The following is a 20,087-nucleotide window of genomic DNA, read 5'->3' on the forward strand; positions in this document are numbered from 1 at the left end:
ATCATTTCATCATCAGCCCATCATACTTGGCCCAATTAATTTAAGATTAAAAAATCAGAGTCTTCTCTTATCTCTCAATATCATCTTGTTTATTTACTAAGCAATATTATGTTTTTGTTGACTTTTGAAAGCTTAGATTTCTTGCACAGCATGGCTTTCCCCATCGGACCCTCGCATCTTGCCAAAAGTATAATTATTGACTACTGTATTTGACATGACTAATCTGTAAAGAATAACTTACATGTTTTGACATAGCCAAAAAACATTACAACTCGCGGGTAAGAGAAACTTCTTTTTCTGGAATATTATTTCTATGTGCATATAAGCAAGAATGCAGATATTTCTCAATCATATGATTGGAAGTATGGTATTGTAGTTATCTGCCATGTGTCTTTGTAATGCTGACACTGTTGTTTGTAAACAATCTTTGACTTTATCCATTGGATTCTGAACGCAACAAACTTTGCCATTGGATGAATGCAGCTTGTTTTGGAGGAGGAAGATTTACATTCTCACTGCTAAGCATGGAAACCACAGTGCTCATACTTGGCCTCTCTCTTGCAAGGTCTTGTACGCATAAAAGCCCTATGTGTATGCATCTTAATATATCTTTCTCCATGTTGGCATAATATATTCTAGGATCCATTAGCGTTGCAGTATTCTCCTCATTCCATAACTTCCATGTCTAAAATAAATAGCATAATTGAAAACCAAAGCTAAGAATGAACAATTAAGCATTACAATTGAGTATTGAGAAGGACAATGGGCTATAGTGACTTACCAATTCTAAAAGACTGAGAGAATCTTCATTGTTAGAAGGGCTTGAGGTTTTTCTCCCACTAGCAATCTCTAATAGCAAAACTCCAAAACTAAACTCATCGGATTTCTCTGAAAACAATCCTTCCATTGCATACTCTAACGACATATAACCACTGCATTATTGAACAAAACTATTCATTATTGGAGTACTACTTTTTTCTGATTGCTTTTATATCACTGGATAACGAGTTAAAATTTACTAGGTTCTAACAACTCTTTTTGTGTTAGCTTGCTTTTCACTCCCCTGAAAAATTCTTACCATCCCAAAATCTGATATTTTCGGATTCAAGTTCTCATCTAACAATATATTGCTTGCCTTTAGGTCTATATGTATACTCTTTAGTCTAGAATCTCGATGAAGATAAAGCACTCCTCGAGCTACCCATTCGATTATGTCAAAGTGTTTTCTCCAATCCAGGAGTTTATGGTTTGGTGGATCTACAAAATCAAAAAAGGTGGGATATTTGTAATAATATATGCTGAATACAGAAAAGCTATACGTTTATTAACGCATATGACATGACAAGAAAAGACGGGATCAAAAGAACAAACCAAAAATAAATGCATCTAAACTTTTATTTGGCATGTACTCGTAGGTTAACATCTTCTCTCCTCCTTCAATGCAGCAGCGGATTAGTTTTACAAGATTACGGTGTTGAAGCTTGGAAATGACAATGACTTCATTCATGAATTCCTCTAGTCCTTGTCCAGATGCTCTAGAAAGTCTTTTAACTGCTATATTCTGCCGTCTCGCAATATCCCCTTTATGAACATATCAAGTACAGTAATTACACACAATGACAGAAACACAGGTATATACAGTGTCTACAAAATTGATGAAATTAGTATGAATTAATGTACCTTGAACACTGGACCAAAGCCACCATGTCCTAGCTTATTGGAGGGGTCAAAGTTGTTTGTAGCAGCTGCAACCATTTCAAAATCATATGCCAATACCTCTGGTAGTCCAACACGTGACGGTTCTCCCATGATTTCTTTTGTTTTCTTTGAATGTTCATCACTTTTATTTAATCATAAGAACCATTTGTTCTTCCATGTTGTCTCTGATGTAAAATAATGAATCCATTTTAAAAAGAGCGAATACCATAGAAATACCCCATAAGAAAAATGAAATAAAATGATTTACCAAAGAACAACTTAATAATATGATTATTGCATTTAAATTTTTTGAGATGATATAAATGGTCATTTACCTGATTGTTTTCCTATCCTTTTCCATAAAACATATGCACCAAAAGCAATGATAAGTGTTCCTATGATTACTGCAATGATAATGATCTTTCTGGCATGTCTATCCTTTTCTGAATTTAAGATGAGACAGAGAAAGTTATAACCGATTCAATGTTATAAATAGAAAGTTATAACAGAGAAAGTTATAAATAGGAAAATGTTAATGAACTAGATTTTCAATATTTGATGGAACAAAAAGTTAACATGCCAAGATCAGAATAGGCTAGACGAACATATAGATCAAGTCCACGTGCTAGAAACTGTTGTATATCCATTAGATTCCCTGTCCAAGACATGCAACCTATTTCAGGACTACATGAATAAGCTACACAAGTACAATTTTCCAAGCACTACTCTCTTCTACAGGTCTCCTTTAAAGCAGAAGACAATTCTGCAAAACCTGGCACTTTAACCATCTCCAACTTCAAAAATCCATCTTTGTTGACTTGTGCACGTCCTTTTTTTCAACTCCTCACACTGCAAAGTTGTCTTCCTGACACAACCGTTTATCCAATTCTGCATGTCCCATTCTTTTCTATTGCTTGGCTCAAAACCTCTCAAACAGTTGCATATAGGTGAGCTACTTGGGTTGCAGCTTCCCAATGATCCGCATAAGCCATAAATATCACATTTTGAAGTTTGAATACTATAACTTCGTTGTGGTTGTATTGTGTCATTAAGCCAATCTTTTTCATATAATACGCCTTGAAAGTCTAAGCTAAAGAACATGAATTCCCTTGCATCTGGTGAACTAAAAGACAGGTAAATAGTCCCTTCCCCATCATCTATGACACGAAACCCTTTAAGATAAAAGGCATTCATATGGTATACACCTGTAAAGATCTTACCATTTCATGGACCATTGAGCCAAGATGGGTGAGCCCCATTCCAGATGAACAATTCAGGAATATCTGGATGTTCAAGTGTCACGAAGAAGTTTCGAATTGATGGATCTGACAACATTTTCCATGATGTCAACCTTGGTTTTTCACCTGTTCTTTTCTTTCTTGTAAGTTTCATTTGGGGGAGGAATGAATCAGATGGATGCGCAAAACCTTCCCCTAAGATGTTTTCTGCAGAATCTTTGAGGACAAGATTTCCAGAATCTAGAATCTGACAAGTTGTATTGAGGGCAATATTTGAATTTGATGACCAAAGGACGTGGTTTCGCCCATTTAATACCACAAGATTGCCATCCTCAGATATTGCAATAGTCCCAGTCCTAGAGGGATCCATCAATGGTTGGTTTCTGTTAGCTACCCATATGATATTGGACTGGGACTTGTACCAAATTCCCATGTATCGATTTGTGGTATTTTCTGGACTGAAAAATCCCAATATGAAAAAGTTTCCATTGGAATTAACAGTTTCAGGATCCTTAATGTATTGTGATGATTCGATGGTGTCTTTGGCACTGCAAAAGTCAAAAGAGGAGCAGCAAAATAAAATCAATACAACGAGGAGGATTGTATGCCTGTGAAAGAATCCCATTGCTGAAGTGAGTAGTCCTTGAGATGCAGCGTAAAAAAGATGACTAAGACCTGCTGTCATTGGTTGGCCCTGCCAAAATTAGTTAATATCTACCAACTTGAATTCAGATGCCAATTTTGATTCTTATTTAACTTCCACTTGTTAATTGTCACTGTTTTGTATTTAAATAAGCATTTGTCTCCATAGAATAGTTGAGGTCATATATAAACTATTCTTAGTAAACGGTTGACATAAACCATGCATAATACTGAATTTTTAGTGTCATTTGCTGAATGGCCAAAAATTAAGGTAGAGAGTCACCAAAAAAAAAAAAAAAGGCAGAGACTTTTCAACATTCTGCGGGTATAAAAGTCATAAAAAACTAGAAGGTTTTGAAAAGCGAAATTTTGTTTACTGTAATATATATGTGATTAGTCATGGTCATATACTAGATGGTTGATCAAACTTGCAGGTGAGGCTTGATTTGGCGGTGGAAGAAAGAATGAAGCCCACAACGCGGCTCTGGCTTTTATAAAAGAATGAAATCCGCAAGACAGTTCATCTTGTAGCACGTGGCCCAAAAGACGAATCAAGCTCACCTGCATTTGTCCACATTGAGGCCCAATGAAGGGGAAACAATATGTCTCTCGTGAAGGACAACGTGGCCAGTAATAAGGACAGAATTGTGGTGTGTTTTATTTTATCCCCAAGAAAAAGGGTGGTATGTAATTTTTCAAACTTCGATATTTTTGAATACCAATATTTTCTATATCTAAAATCTAAAAATAGGTAAAAAAAAGTAAGAATTGATAATTTAGCAATTAATGCATTTGCTTTTCTGACCAAACAGAAGCTCCAATATTGGATCCACCTTGTCCGTTCCTCTGTGGCAGAGATGTTGTAAAAGTGGCAGATTTGGACCGTTAGCATGTGTGTACGTATCAATGATTTTTAAATTAAAAGTAAATATTTCGTAAAATAAAAAAAATAATATTATAGATCTAAGCTTTTTTAAAATGGTGACTATAGCTTAAAAACATAAAGAAAAAGATAAAATCTGTACCAGCTAGATTGATAAAATTTAGACCATGCAAATTAAATATGTTAGATTATATATATACTTTACAATTTTTTGCATTTGTTACTGTGCCAACACGGACATCCTTTGTTTAATATTTTTTTTTAAATGCCATCATTACCGCTTGGAAAAAAACAAAAGAATGACTTTTCTTCCTGTGAAGCAGGAAAAATAGAGCACGTAGTTTAAAATGGTACAATCACTTTCTTGAAGCCGCTGCTTCATTTCCAGATGCTTGCTCTAGGCTAAGCATATAGATATATTTTCAATAGGCTAAAACAACTTTTGAAGCTTGTGATTTATTTATTTTTTATTCTATAATTGACTTTGAATTTTGGAAAAATGACAGTCAAATGATAAATAAACTTCATAATATCAAAAACATCACCTAAATTTGAAAAATTCCAATTTCATTACAAATGATTAATTTGGCATTTATAAATTTACTGAAATGATCATATTGCCTTTTATTTTATTTATTGTTTTTAAAAAAACCAAAACTCCTACTAGCTAGCCCATCATCGAAGCTCTGGCGGCGGCGACAGCAATCACCGGAGCTCTGGTGACCGGTTGACAATTGGCCATTGAAAACAATGTTTTTGAAAATTTTTACAACTTCAGTATAATAGTTAATAACTTTTGTAACACTATTAACAATTTCAATATAACAATTAACAATAGGCTTTTCGAAAAATTCAACAATTAGTCGCTGAAACTTCAGCGGCTGAAAACAATTTTTTTGAAAATTTTTACAGTTTCAGTATAACGGTTAACAACTTTTGCAACGCTATTAACAACTACAGGTTTTTCGAAAAATTCAAAAAGTAGCATTTTTACAACTTCAATAATGCCGCTAATAGGTTTTGTAACTCTATTAACAACTTTGATATAGCATTAAACAACAGTTTTTTTAAAAAAATTTAAAAACAATGGCATTTTACAATTTTAGCAACTATTTTTAAAATTTTTTTTTTAAACTTCAATATAATAGTTAACATCTTTAATATAGCAATTAACAACAGGTTTCCCAAAAAATTCAAAAAGTAGTATTTTTATAACTTCAGTAATACTTTTAATAAGTTCCGTATCTCTACTAACAATTTCAATATAAGATTTAACAACAGATTTTCTTAAAAGTTCAAAAAAATGGCATTTTTATAACTTTAACAACTATTTTTTAAAAAAATTTTTTACAACTTTAGTATGACGGTTAACAATTTTTATAATGCTATTAACAACTTCGGTATAGCAGTTAACAGGTTTTTCAGAAAATTCAAAAAGTAGCATTTTTACAACTTTTGTAATACTGTTAACAAATTCAAAAACTTGTTGTTAACTGCTATACTTAAGTTGTTAATAGTGTTACAGAAGTTATTAACCGTTATACTGAAATTGTAAAAATTTTTAAAAAATTGTTTCCAGGCACTAGAGCTCCAGCAAGCAATTGTTGAATTTCCCGAAAAACTTATTATTAACTGCTATATTGAAGTTGTTAATAGCATTACAAAAATTGTTAACTGTTATACTGAAGTTGTAAAAATTTTCAAAAAAATTGTTTTTTCGGTCGATCAATTGTCGGCCAGTCGCCAGAGCTCTGGGGACTGGGACTGCTGCCGCTACCGGAGCTCCTCTGACCGGCTAGCCGGTGGTGGCTTTGGTTTTTTAAAAACCAGAAAAAAAATGAAGGGCAATATGGTTATTTCAGCAAACTTATAAATGTCAAATTAGTCACTTGTGACTAAATTGGGATTTCTCAAATTTAGGTGATGGTTTTGGCATTACAAAGTTTATTTGTCATTTTTCTGTCATTTTTTCTTGATTCTTCTTATATATGGTTCAATTGATAGCGAAGTGAAATCTATTTTCTAAAAATTTAAGCCAACAAGTTAATCCTTGCAAGTGATCATAACTTTCTCTTATCCTCCTTTCCATATATTTCATGCTAGAGGCACGCTAGTAGGACTCGAAGGCCAAATAAAACAAACGCTGCCTACGTACGTCATAGAAATGAACTTGCTTCTTTTCTAGGTACAAATATTCATCCGACAAAACCATAATATTATGCTCAGGTGATGTTAGAATAGTTTCATTGCATCATAAAGAGTAAAAATGATCCAGTTGATTATGTTTTCTTTTTTTGTTGTATTTTTTGGTGACAAGTTGACTATCTTTTAGATGCACTTGAGATGGCATGCAGCTTCTATACTCCTGTTAAAAGGAGCAGCGAGAAGTCAGAATCATTCACTTAGTCTAACGTTGGATGTGTGGCTTCTCGTCATGCCATTTTAGCCATTAATTTAAAGCAACCTGGCCTGGGGAGTGCTTATCAAAAGCAAGAGAGTTTGCAATGGCAAAGCAGGTGAAATGTTCATTGTTTTCATAGAGACAGCAGTGGATGTTTTGTCACTTTCTGGATGTAAAATCTTCTCACTGTTTCTTAAATAAAACTACATTCTTTGATCTTTATTTTTTAACTGCCAATGCATTGGCAAAAGGTTCTCACTGCAAAGATTTGGAATACTCATGGTGACTTAGTACCAAAGACTTGCAAAACGGCTTAATCATTTTCCCCATAATATTGTACAAGAACTTTTGAATCTTTTCATTTCTTCAACAATTTATATTAAGTTTGACTCTCTTAAATAATCCTAGCCTTCATAACAATCTGTAAATATAAGAATTTTGATACATATCTTGGCAGAGGCATGATGTTCTCAAATTTCCATATCCCACATGATTGCAATAAAGAGTTACTAGAGAAAATGTACTTCTTTGTTAATTTTTTCCCCCTCACAGCAGAAAGCACTAATATGAGAGAGGAATTTTTGGGACTGTTTTTTTTTTGGTTCTTCGTTTTCTTGTTCTTAAAACAATTTTGTAAAATTGTTTTTCAGAATAAGTTTTGAAAACAAAAAAACAAAAGAACTTTTTGGATGATAATTTTAAAAAATCATGTTTAAAAAAAAAACTATAGAAAACCATACTTGGTAAGTGATAATTATTTCTAATAATAAGTGGTGGATAGTATGTGAGAAGAGAAAAACATTTCTTAAAACTTTTCGAAACAAAAATAAAAAACACAAAACCAAAAATAAGAAAACATTTAAAAGTTGTTTTGGTTTTTAAAAACATGTTATTGTTTTTTAATTTTTAAAACAATCAATTAAAAATAAATTACCAAACAAGTTTTTTTGTTTTTCTATTTTCAAAAACAAAAAATTGTTTTCAAAATAAGAAATCAAACAAGCCCTTTATTTCTATGTGTTTTCACTCTTTCTGATGTTTTTCTGTTCCCCAACCCTATTCTTTTTTTAAAACTGTTTTCTAAGGTTTGTGCTCAATAATAAACTATGCTTAGCTTGTTGACTCTCAATAACCTACTATTTTATAAAATAAAATAAAACCGACAACTTATTTGTATTTTAAATTGGGAGAATCCCACAAAAAGAAATTTAAAATTACTAAATTCCAAATGTCCAATTTATGCGAAAAGGTATTGTTATTTACAAGTCTGGTGATGTTAAAACCTATTAAAGTATTGTTTAGAAATCTGATTTGAGATTTCGGCCTTGTTTGGATAGCAGGCCAAACCATGGTTTGAGAAAAAGGCAACCCAAACAAGCACAAATTATCTAAAACCATGGTTTGGGTCAAAACCATGGTTTCGAGAGAAGTGAATTCATTCTGCTTCTGACTCAAATTGGAGAGTATGATTGTGCCTATTAGAGTAAATATCAACAATAATATGACTTTAACACCCCTTAATTAATTTTTATAAACATATTTAATCTTATATCTTATAAATAAATATACACATATTAATTAATTATTAATTACATTATCTTATGTATTATTAATTATGTTGGTAAAAAATATATTATTAACAATTTTATTCCTTCAAATTAAAATATATCATACAATCTATATTTTATGTAATTATCATATTAACTAATACTTTTTTTTAATAATTTGTACATATAAAAAATGCTTCTGATAACAACTATTCAAACACTCTCACTTCTCAGAATCACTTTTTCACAAAATCTATTCTTTACAAAATCTATTTTTTCCAGAATCTATTCTCCAGAAGCTATTCTCCAAACCATGATTTGGTTTCATCCAAACACACCCTTAGTAAGTTTATGCTTCCTTTTGTGGGATTCTCCTTTTAAATTTAAAATTTCAAAATAAACATTAATTAATTAATTAAGAGTTAATTGAAAGTGTGTTAATTCTTTATTAGCCCATGATATTTGGCCCAATTAATTTAAGATTAAGTAATCAAAGTCTTCTCTTATCTTTCAACATTATCGTGCTTTTTATTAAGCAATATTATGTTTTCGTTGACTTTTGAAAGCTTAGATTTCTTGCACAGCATGGGTTTCCCCCATCTGACCCTCACATCTTGCAAAAATGTGTAACTATTGACCACTGTATTTCACGTGACTAAGCTGTAAAGAGTAGCTTACATGTTTTGACATAGCCAAAAAACATTACAACTCATGGGTAAGAGAAACTCCTTTTTCTGGAATATTATTTCTATGTACATATAAGCTAGAATGCAAATATTTCTCAATCATATGATTGGAAGTATGGTATTGCAGTTATCTGCCATGTATCTCTGTAATGCTAACACTGTTATTTGTAAACAATCTCTGACTTTCTTCATTAGATGATGAACATAGCAAACTCTGCCATTGGATGAATGCGGGTTGTTTTGGAGAAGGAAGGTTTACAATCTCACTGCTAAGCATTGAAACCACAGTGCTCATACTTGGCCTCTCTCTTGCAAGCTCTTGCACGCATAAAAGCCCTATGTGCATGCATCTTAATATGTCTTTCTCCAGGTTGGTATCATATATTCTAGGATCTATTAGCGTTGAAGCATTCTCCTCATTCCATAATTTCCATGTCTAAAACGAAACATGTATAAATATCAGCATTGAAATCTAAAGATAAGAATGAAATTAAGCATTACAATTGAGTATTGAGAAGGAAAATGTAGTGACTTACCAATCCTAAAAGGCTGAGAGAATTCTCATTGATAGAAGGGCTTGAGTTTCTTCTTCCAGTTGCAATTTCTAATAGTAAAACTCCAAAACTAAACACATCGGATTTCTCTGAAAATAATCCTTCTATTGCATACTCCGGTGACATATAACCACTGTGTTATTGAGCAAAACTATTAATTATTAGAGTACTACTTTTCTTGTTATTATATTATTGGACAATAAACTAAAACTTACTAGGTTCCAACAACTCTTCTCGTGTTTGCTTGATCTTCACTCCCTTGAAAAATTCTTGCCATGCCAAAATCTGATATTTTTAGATTCAAGTTCTCATCTAATAGTATGTTGCTTGCCTTTAGGTCTCTATGTATAATTTTTAGTCTAGAATCTCGATGAAGATAAAGCATTCCTCTAGCTATCCCTTCAATTATGTCAAAACGCTTTCCCCAATCTAGGACTTTCTTGTTTAGTGGATCTATGAAAGCAAAATGGAGCGATATAATAGATTTGTACATGTATATGCTAAATACAGAAAATTCTATAATTTTAATAATGCATATGACATGGCAAGAAAGAAGGGATCAAAAGAACAAACCAAAAATAAATGCATCTAAACTTTTATTTGGCATGTACTCGTAGATTAACATCTTCTCTCCTCCTTCAATGCAGCAGCCAATAAGTTTGACAAGATTACGATGTTGAAGCTTGGAAATGACAATGACCTCATTCATGAATTCCTCTAGTCCTTGTTCAGATGCTCTAGAAAGTCTTTTAACTGCAATATTCTGACCGTCTTGCAATATCCCCTTAATGAACGTACCAAGTATAGTAATTACACAAAATGACAGATAAACATTCATATGCAGTGTCTACAAAATTGATGAAATTAGTATGAATTAATGTACCTTGTACATTGGACCAAAGCCACCCTGCCCAAGCTTATTAGAGAGGTCAAAGTTGTTTGTAGCAGTTGCAACCTTTTCAAAATCATATGCCAATACCTCTGGTAGTTTGACATGGGACAATTGTCCCATGATGGTGTCTTCTGTTTTCTCTGAATATTCTTCATCTTTCTTTAATCGTAAGAACCACTTGTTCTTTGATTTTGTCTCTGATGTAAAGTAGTGAATTAATTTTAGAAAGAGGGAACACCATGCAAAAAACCCCATAAGAAAAATGAAATAACGTGATTTACCAAACAACAATTTAATAATATGAAGATTGCATTTAAGATTCCGAGATGATATAAATGTAATGTACCTGAGTGCTTCACTATCCTTTTCCATAAAACATATGTACCAAAAGCAATTATAAGTGTTCCAATTATTACTGTAATGATGATGATTTTTCTGGCATGCGTCTCCTTTTCTGCGTTTAACGATAAAGCAGAGAATGTTAGAACCGATCCAAATCTATGAATAGGAAAATGTTAAAGTACTAGATTTTTAATATTTGACAGAACAAAAGATTAACTGACCAAGATCTGAATGGGCTAGACGTACATATAGATCAAGTCCACCTGTTGAGAACTGCTATATATCAATTAGATTTCCCTTCCAAGACATGCAACCTATTTCAGGACTATATGAATATGCTATACAAGCACAGTTCTCCAAGCATTGGCTTCTGCAGGTCTCCTCTGAAGCAGAGGACAGTTCTGCAAAATCTGGCACTTTAACCATCTGCAACTTATAAAATCCATCTTGTTTGCCTTGTGCACTTCGATTTTTCAACATCTCACACTGCAAAGTTGTCTTCCTCTCACAACCATTAGTCCAGTTTTGCATATCCCATTCCTTTCTCTTGCTTGGCTCAAAACCTCTCAAACAGTTGCATATAGGCGAACTATTTGCGTTGCAGCTTCCAAATGATCCACATAAGCCATAAATATCACATTCTGAAGTTTGAATACTATGATTTTTTTGTGGTTCTATTGTGTCATTAAACCAATCTTTTTCGTATATTACGTCCTGAAAGTCTAAGACAAACAACGTGAATTCTGTCACATCAGAAAAACTAAAAGACACATAAATAGTTCCTTCTCCATCCTCTATGATACGAAATCCTTTAAGATAAAGGGCATTCATATAGTATATGCCAGTAAAGATCCTACCATTCCATGGACCACTTCACCAATACGGGTGACCTCCATTCCAAATGAATATTTCAGGAATATCTGGACGTTCAAGTGTGATAAAGAAGTTGCCCATGGATGGATCTGACAAACTTTTCCACGATGTTAGTCTTAGTTTCTCACCTGTTCTTTTGTTCCTTGTAAGTTTCATTTGGGGGAGGAATGAGTCAGAAGGATGTGCAAAACTTTCCCATAAGATTTTTTCTGCGGAATCTTTGAGGACAAGATTTCCAGAATCTAGAAGCTGACAAGTTGTATTGAGGGCAATATTTGACACATTTGATGACCAAATGATGTGGTTTTCCCCATTTATTACCACAAGATTGCCATCCTCAGATATTGCAATAGTCCCAGTCCCTGAAGAATCCGTCAATGGTTGGTTTCTGTTAGCTACCCATATGATATTGGACTGGGACTTGTACCAAATTCCCACGTAGCGATTTGTGGTATTTTCTGGACTGAAAAATCCCAACATGAAAAAACTTCCATTGGAACTAACAGTTTCAGGATCCTTAATGTGTTGTGATGATTTGATGGTGTCTTTGGCACTGCAAAAGTCAAAACAGGAGCAGCAAAATATGATCAAGACAGCGAGCAGGATTGTATATCTGCAAAAGAATCTCATTGCTGAAGTGAAGTGCCCTTGAGATGCACCATCAGGAAAGATGACCGAGACTTGCTATCAATGGTTGGCGCTCCCAGAATTAGTCAATTTCTATCATCTTGAACACAGAACACAGACACCAATTTTGTTCTTATTTAACTTCCAGTTCTTGTCAATTGTCATTGTTTCTAATTAATTTATGGATTTGTCTCCACATAATAGTTGAAGTCATATATATATATATATAAAGTATTCTTGGTAAACGGTTGTCACAAACCACGAATGAATTAGGCGTTGAATACTGAATTTTTAATGCCATTTGCTGAATGGCCAAAAATAAAGGCGGGGCCTTTTCAACTTTCTGCGGGTGTGAAATTCATTTTTTTTAAAAAAGAATTGAAGGTTTTGACCAGCAAAATTTTGTTTGACCAGCAAAATTTTGTTTACCATCATATATATGTGACTGTTCATACACATATACTTGATGCTTGATCAAATTTGCAGGTGAAGTTTGATTTGGTGGTTGAAGAAATAATGAAGTCCACGAAGCAGTTCTTTTGGAAAGTTTGTTCCCCACCCCCAACCAAAAAAATAAAAAATAAAAAACCAGAAGCAGACAGCGCAAGCCAGAATGGGTAGAAAATACCGAGCATGAACCAAAACTGATTGTTTTTATAGCATGTGGCCCAAAAGACGAATCAAACCCAACTACATTTGTCCGCATCGAGGCCCAATGAAGGAGAAACCAACAGTAATGACTTTAAGGACTGAATTGTTGTATGTCAATTTTGCCCACAAGAAAGAGTGTTGCACGGAATTTTTCAAAATTATGATATTTATAAAAATAAGGTAGAAAAGTTAGAAGTAATAGTTTAGCAATTAATGCTTTGGCTTTTCTGAAAAAAAAAAAGAAGCTCCAAATCTCCAATACTCGGATCCACCATGTCCGTTGCTTTTTGGTAGGGATGTTATGAAAGCGGCAGATTTGGATAATAAGCACGTATGGGAATGTATTAATTTTTTTCAAAGTTAAAAAGAGATGTTCCTGTCGAATAAAAGAAACATTATAGGTCTAAACAATTTCAATATGGTGACTATAGGTTAGACAAAAAGAAAAAGATAAAATCTATACCAGCTAGATTTATAAAATTTAAACCAAGCAAGTTACAGATGTTGGTTCATGTGTTTTTTTCCTCACAATGTTTTACATTTGTTATTGTGCCAACATGGGCATCCTCTTTTTAATATTTTTTTTTAATGAACACTTTGATTTTTTCTCATGTGCATCTTACGTCCTAGTATTATTTTTCTAGTTACACCTAAAGCCCTAATCTTTAAAGTGCTAGATGCACTAAAATTAAGATCAGTGTATTGGATGTATTAAAAAAAGATTTTGTTATTGGATGTACCTGACAAAAGAGATTATTTTTTTAATAAAAAATTAAATGCATTACTTATAGAAAAAAGAAATACAAGAGTATAACTAGATATAAGAAATAAAAGAAGAACCAGAGCTAAACAAGATTAACATAGGATCTAGAAAGGAAGTTACTTGTACATGGGTAAAAGTAAAAACTGAAAGAAAGTTAAAAATATCCTATGAATGACATTAAAAGAATTTGCAATAGCTCCTGCTGTAGGCAAGTATTTCTTGTTAATACAAAATACTTTTAGCTTTTCTTTACTATCCACCAAGAAAAATGGTGGCTCGTAAATCCAAACAACATTAAATGGGAGCATTAAAAAACAATATTTCTTCCTAAGCAGGAAATACAGTGCACGTAATTTAACCGGAAAAATCACTTTCTTGAACCTGCTATTCCATTTCCAGATGCTTGCTTTTATACACACACAAACATACACAGAAAAGATTTCACCTTTTTTCAAATGCACTGTTTTTGATTAAAAAAATAATTAAATGCATTAACTATACAAAATAGCAATACAAGAGTATAACTAGATACAAGAAGTAAAAGAAGAACAAGAGCTAAGAAATAAAATTAACCTAAGATTTAGAGAAGAAGTTGTTTGCAAAACCAAATTATCTCGTCTGTCTGCTTTGTGAACGACTAGCAATCAAGCACTATGGAACTGACAAAATCTATGGTTTTCTTAAAATACAAGCAGACGTTCCAATACATGATAAAATCAATCATGAACCAAAAAATATGGTCATCTCATACGCTGTCAAATGCCTCTCTACATGTCAAAATCAATCATGAAACTAAAAATCAAAGAAGCAAGATTGGTAGTTCAAGGGTTTATCCAAGACTATGGAATTGATTATTAAGAGACGTTTGCTTCTACGACAAAGCTCAATATAATAAATGTGCTCGTGTCTCTTACAGCAAATCTTGATTGGCCATTATACCAACTAGATGTTAATAATGCGTTCTTGAATAGAGATCTTGAAGTGGAGGTTTACATTAAAATTTTCCTAAGGCTAAATAACAAAATAGGCAAAAATAAGGTATGTAAGCTAAAGAAGTCCTTATATGGGCTTAAACAATCTCTATTGAGCATTGTTTGGGACGTTCACATATGCAGTCAAGGATTAAGGCTTTAAACCGTTCCAAGAGGATTATACTCTGTTTGCAAAGCATAATTCAAAAGGAGAGGTAGCAATCTTGATTATATATGTGGATGACATTATTACAGTAGGTGATTGTAATGTAGAAATTTATAAACTTAAAACTCAACCACCTAGGAAATTCAAGAACAAGGATTTGCGGAAGTTGAAATATTTTTTGGGTACGGAGGTTGTGAGAAATCAAGAAGGAATTTTAGTATCACAACAGAAGTTAAATCTTTTTGAGGAAACAAAATTGTTGGCTTGTGGACCTGTTAGGACGCCCACGGAGGACGCCCACGGAAGAAGACATACATATATACTAATATGGGCTTAAAGGGGTCGGACCCATAAAATTCAACACATTCCTATATACAGGCCAAATATAAAAATTTCTTATGTGGTTTTGGGTTCATAATCACTTTTGATATGAAGGGTGTCTAGATCTTGTCTTAAAAAAACCATGATTTTGACTCTTACAGTAACAATAGCTTAGCCTCACATTTGGTTGAGAAAAAACGGTACAATTTCTGGACTGCCAATCTATAAAAAATTGAAGAATAGATAGCATGGGATGAAATAATGGATTCAAGAAACCTAAAATTAAATGAAACTATCATCCATAATTCACAATAGATAACTATATCCTAGTGAAGTTTACAGTCATTTTTCATTACATGTGCAATATTATCTTCCAATTATGTCAATAATGCTAACAAAGTTGGCGGAGTGCAAACCTTGCATTTTTGAAGTTGAATGAGAGTTGAATCATATCCATCTCGTTTAGTACCTATGCAGGTTGTCTTGGAATAGGAAGATTGGCAATCTCACTACTAAGCATCGACACTAAATTGGCCATAGTTGGCCGCTCTTTCGCTAATTCTTGCACGCAAAGTAATCCTATGTGTATACACCGCAAAATGTGGTCATAAGAATCTTGACATTGTATTTTCGAATCCATAAAACATACCAAGTTATCTTCATTCCATGGCTTCCAAGCCTGAAAATAAATAAAAATCTGTGCGTCAATCTACAAAGTTTATATCAACGTCAATAAGTACATAAGACACTTACATATCCCAAAAGGGTTTGTGATCCCTCCATGTTATACAATTTAGAGTTGCTTATTCCACTAACAATCTCTAGTACCAGAACTTCAAAACTGAAAATATCTGACTTTTTTGAAAATGACCCTGGCATTGCATATTCAGGAGATATATAGCCACTACATGAAATACTTATTAAGTTAACTTGCATTTCACTGACATGATACTTTTTTAATAATTAAGAAAAGATGACAAGCTTACTATGTCCTAACCACTCTTTTGGTATTAGCTTGATCTTCATTGCTTCTAAATATTCCAGCCATTCCAAAATCTGATATTTTTGGATTTAGCTCTTTATCTAACAAGATGTTGCTAACCTTTAAATCTCTATGTATGATTTTTATTCTAGAATCTCGATGGAGATAAAGCAAACCTCTAGAGATTTCTTCAATAATTTTGAAACGTTTTTCCCAATCTAGTTCTCACTTTTTGATTGAGTCTGTAAACAAAAAGGAGATTAATTAGGGAACTAAGAGTAAGCGCATTCTTAAGAGAATCAGAATTCATGGAATTCAGCAAGTTATTAAATATTAAGAAAATCAAAGAGTAAAGCATCTTATGTTTTTAAACTCACAGTATGGCTTTAAAACAAGATGAACTATATTAGGCAAAAAAGAACTAACCATACAGAATCGCATCCAAACTCTTGTTCTGCATGTATTCATAGATTAATATCCTTTCAGCTTGCTGAATGCAACAACCTAGAAGTCTTACTAGATTGCGATGTTGAAGCTTTGAAATCACAACCACCTCATTCATGAACTCTTCTTGCCCTTGTCTGGATGCTTTTGAAAGTCTTTTGATTACGATTTGCTGTCCATCTTTTAATTGCCCCTGGAAAACAAAGTAAAACAAAAAGTCAGCATTTCTTCCTAAAAAAGGTTCACAACAGTGTTTTTTTTTTTTTTAAAGAAAAAGCCTTGCACACTGAACCAAAACCGCCGTGTCCAAGCATATTCGATGAATGGAAGTTGTTTGTTGTAGTTACAAGATCTCCAAATCAAAAAGTGGAAGTTCATCCATCTTGACTTTATCTTGAGTAATCATTCTTTGAGATTGACTTTGGGAACCTGTCTCACCTATATTGAACAATAACGAGGCGCTTTCTTTAATTATTTTCAGCATACATAATATTAATAATCATAGCAACCTTACTCACAGCTACAGGTTTCAGAATTTTGATGGAAAACAAATGAAATCAGGGATTGATCCACTCATGCTATGAGCAAGTATGGATAATGTTGAATGAAAACTAAAACTATAATTTATTACAATACCTACATATTTAACCGTCAATTTCCATAAGAAATATGCACCTGCTATTAAGGTAATAATTCCTATTCTCACTGTAACTGCAATGATGATTGTTCTTCTTGGTGAACGTTTTTCTTCGTTTCATAATAAATAGTCAGATAGCTTCAATAAAAACTTTCTAATATGATGGAGCATTAGATTTCAAACAGAAAAAAGTTACCAAGTTCAGACAAAGGCACACGAATGTAAAGATCAACCCCTCCACTTGACAATCTTTTTATATGTCAATCAAATCTGTACTCCAATGCATGCACCCAATGCCATTTGAATCATATGCATATACCATACAAGAGCAATTATCCAAGCACTACGTTCTGCAATTATCTTCGTTAACACTTAACCTCACTAAAAAGTCTGGCACTTTCATGTTCTCAAGTTTCAGAAATCCGTCCTTTTCATCTGTTTCACTTCTATTTGCAAACCCCTTACATTGAAATGGCTTCTTCCTCACACACCCACTAGTCCAATTTTGCCTATTCCATTCCTCTGATTTCTTTGGTTCATACCCATTCAAACAACTACAAATTGGAGAACTTTGTGAGTTGCAGCTTCCAGATGCTCCACATGCGCTATAAAGATCACAATAAGTGCCATTATACACCTCCCTCAAAACTTCTCTTTTGTTATTCCACCATGCCGTCCAAAGTTGCCTTGTGGGTTCAAGCCAAGAACTGCAAAGGCAGTATCATTTGCAAAAGCATAAGTTACATAAACAGTTCCATCATCTTCATTTCGAGCGCTCCATCCATATAGGTAACCATTTGACATCATGGGTAACCCAATAAAACTCCTCCCACTCCATGGACCAGTTCGAAAATACGGACGAGTTCCATTAACCCTGAGAAAGACCTCAGGAGCATCTGCGTGTTCAAGGGAAGTAGAGTGGTATCCAATAGATGGATCAGAAAGGCTTTTCCATTAAGTAAGTTTCACCTTCTCTCCAGTTACGTTCCTTTGCTGAAGCTGAGCTACATCTTTGGAACTAGAAGATTAGAAGTATCTTGGAAACTCCCATATAGTTTCTCCTGTGCTGTTATCATAAAGAACTAGATTTCCAGTGTTTAGAAGTTTTGCAGTTGAATTAGTTGCAATTTTTGAAACATTTGAGGACCAGACACTCATATTCTGTTTGTCCAATACCACAAGATTACCGTCCTTAGAGATTGTGACAGTCCCAGAAGTATCAACCAGTGGCTGGTTTCTGTTAGCCACCCAGATTATGTTAGATTCAGAAAGATACCAGATTCCTACATAGCATTTTGTGGAATTTAGCGGAGTAAAGAACCCAAGCTTGAAGTCACTGGCATTTGAACTTAATATTTCATGGTTTCTGATGAACTGACCTGAGGTTATTTTGTCCAATGCATAGCTCAAACCCAAATGGAAATTTAAAAGCGAAAGCAGAAGATTTCTCAAGCTGAGACTTCTGGTTGTGAATCCCATAGCTGCAATGAAAAAGAAGACATACCTTTCTTAGGTTGCGATGGAATTGAATTCCTCATATTTGAGCCTATGCTGCGGAGTGACTTTGTATAGCACGAAACGTCTTTGAACTATAAATTTGAAAGTATTCGCTTCATATACAGTGCTGAAGATATTATTAGAAGACGTCAAAGTCGTATTACAATCTTTCCATATCCAAAACTGCTAAAGTTTTGTTCATTTATAGGGTAATTATTCCATGATAAAGCTGAGATCAACCTACCACACTATTTAATATTATTTTCTTGACTAAATTTGAATGCTAAATATGGGATTGGTTTCTAGAAATGATCATGGCCAAATTTGCTGCTACATGAATAGAACCTACTTCGAAATAACAAGCCCTTTTTTGAAATTAAATATATCTCTCCTATTTGAATTCATATCAAATTATTGTAAGATTTTCTAATTAGAACTCAAAAACAACTATTTTTTAAAAAAGAATAATAACATGGAAAAATTAATTCACGGGTTCTTATAGTATGGTCTGATTATTAATTAGCCTCATATAGTTTTTCTTTCTATTTACTGGGTCCTTACATTTTCTTTAATTGTAGGCATTAATCCCTCAATATATTAATTAGAGTTTATGTGGATGCCAATTAAATGATATGAAGATTGTCATAAACTACAAAATAAAAACAGATGTTTTTTCTAAAATAAAATTTGCTCATTTCTAACATAAATTGAAAATTTGCTTATTTGTAATTGTTTTTGTGCTTGATAAGTTTAGAACCTATCTCATAAACTCCAAAGTGGTTGTGTTTACAGATCACGCAATAGTAAAATATCTCTTCCACAAACCTCAATCGAAGCCGAGGCTCTTGAGGTGGATGTTGTTGCTTCAAGAATTTGATGTGGAAGTAAAAGATAGAGCTGGTAATGTAAACCATGTAGTGGATCATTTGAGTAGACTGCCACTAGAGAAAAAGGGAGTATTAGATTCTGATATTATTTGTGATTCATTCCCCGACCAGTCTTTATGTGCATTGTCTGTTTCTCAACCATGGTTTGCCTATTTAGTCAGCTATCTCACTACAGGTCTAATCCCTTCTCACTTGACTACTTTTCAGATTCAGAAGCTCAAGAGTGAAGCCTCCTACTATATCTGGGACCCACCACATCTTTGGAGATTATGTGTTGATCAAGTGATTAGACAGTGCATTCTTGAAGTAGAGGCTTGAAGCTTGCCACGACACCTAATGTGGGGGACACTTTAGTGCTAGGAAGATGGTTAGGAAAGTACTAGAT

At 33.4% G+C, this 20,087-nt stretch overlaps 2 pseudogenes; both read right to left on the reverse strand.

The window, feature by feature from the left end:
• Nucleotides 1-344: 344 nt before the first annotated feature.
• On the reverse strand, nucleotides 345-12,462 carry LOC114756261 (G-type lectin S-receptor-like serine/threonine-protein kinase At1g11330; annotated as a pseudogene).
• A 3,184-nt stretch (nucleotides 12,463-15,646) lies between these two features.
• LOC114756275 (G-type lectin S-receptor-like serine/threonine-protein kinase At1g11330) lies at nucleotides 15,647-18,797 on the reverse strand (annotated as a pseudogene).
• Between the last annotated feature and the right edge of the window lie 1,290 nt (nucleotides 18,798-20,087).

This window comes from Neltuma alba, unplaced genomic scaffold (genome assembly GCF_004799145.2).
Source record: "Neltuma alba isolate B1F8T4 unplaced genomic scaffold, ASM479914v2 tig00010380_pilon, whole genome shotgun sequence".
Taxonomy (NCBI): domain Eukaryota; kingdom Viridiplantae; phylum Streptophyta; class Magnoliopsida; order Fabales; family Fabaceae; genus Neltuma; species Neltuma alba.